This window comes from Cariama cristata, unplaced genomic scaffold (assembly GCF_000690535.1).
Source record: "Cariama cristata isolate BGI_N322 unplaced genomic scaffold, ASM69053v1 scaffold6158, whole genome shotgun sequence".
In the NCBI taxonomy this organism is placed as follows: Eukaryota; Metazoa; Chordata; class Aves; order Cariamiformes; family Cariamidae; genus Cariama; species Cariama cristata.
Window position 1 is genome coordinate 27135 of NW_009631552.1, and position 1529 is coordinate 28663.

The following is a 1529-nucleotide window of genomic DNA, read 5'->3' on the forward strand; positions in this document are numbered from 1 at the left end:
TTTTTTTAACTGGGTAAGGTCACCTTTATCTTCCTTTAGAAGAATTTGAAGAACAATATACCTGAACTAGACACCAGGAATGTGAAGTCATCCTAAAAGCATCCTTTAATGCTTTTGATAGATTTTTTTTTTTATCTTCAGTATTGTTACAAGAAATATGGAAGAGTAATACATGTCACGTCTTCCATTTGTGAAGGCACTGTGTGACTTGTTCTCCTGAGTAGTAACAATCTTTTGAGGTGATGGTGTAGCTCCATCCCAGTTTCTTCGAGGTGTCTTCACTATTGCGAGATAACATCAAGTTACATATCTATAATATTCCTTCTGGATCAGCAAAGACGTCCGCAGCGTCTGTAGCCAAGTAGGGGAAATTCAAGCCAGTAAAATGCCAAAGTTATGCCAGGACCTGAACCAATCAATGCATCACTACTTAAAGAAAAGTGCAGTCAAGAACAAGTCTTCTCATAGTTAAAAGACTAAACGGCAAAACGAAGTGCGGTGGAAGGAATTCCTGTGGGATCACTCCCTCGGTGATGAGCAGGCTCCGCCTGCTGGTCTGTCTGTGCTGAGTGAGCTGCAGAGACATGCTGTCGGTATCGCGATGAAGCTGTTAGACTGTAGGCATTGCATTTCCGCGGCTTAAGAAAGTGTACATAGCAGCCTACAGCTACAAGAGGTTAAACCTGAATAGGAGACATCCGTACTTTGGGAGCGGTCTGGTTATGTTTGACTAGTGGCTGGGTGCAGGATGAAGAGCTCTCTTCCATGAGCCTTGCTATACTGTTTTAAGTTTCTTCCAAATTATAATCTTGGCCTCTTCAATCACCAGGTCATTAGTTTGTTTCCTTTCTGTATGTGATATGCAGTAAGAATGCCTAGCTGGAGAGAGCATTAATATGGATGTGTGCGTCCTCAAGGTCAGATTCTCTATTCCTCCTGCCAGCCAGTATAAAGACAAGGTACAAAGGAGAGGATAGCGCAGCCCTCCTCCCTTCTGGTAATACCTGCAGCAATCCCACATGGAGTAAGTAAAGCCTAAGCCTGTAGTTGGAAGGAGGAAGATTTTAAAAAAAAACAAAGAAGGGCTTGTTGTTTCATATACCAAGTCTCCTGACAGCCTGAGGAGACAAAATCTTGTAAAGATGCAATGCGATTATTTTATTTTTTATATATACAAGTGCACAAAGAATAATGTACCAACTGGTCACTGCAGGTAGCTCCAGGACTGTAATGAGCCATTGTAAACTGGAAAGTTGTAGTAATTTCCAAACACGAGTCTGCACTGGTCACAAATCTGAAATACAACATGAAGCCATTGATGTGGAAGGCACAGAGCAAGTATAGAAAAGGAAGTGAATGCACTTGAAGGTTATGGAATAGCTGGCATTTGTGTGAGCACACATAGAGTGTGGGCTTTCAGCTAATCATACAGTCATGAAATAATTCCGGTTGGAAGGGACCTCAGCAGGCCATTGGTTCCATCATCTTGCTTTAAGTAAATTCACTATAGAACCCTGATCAGGTTATTC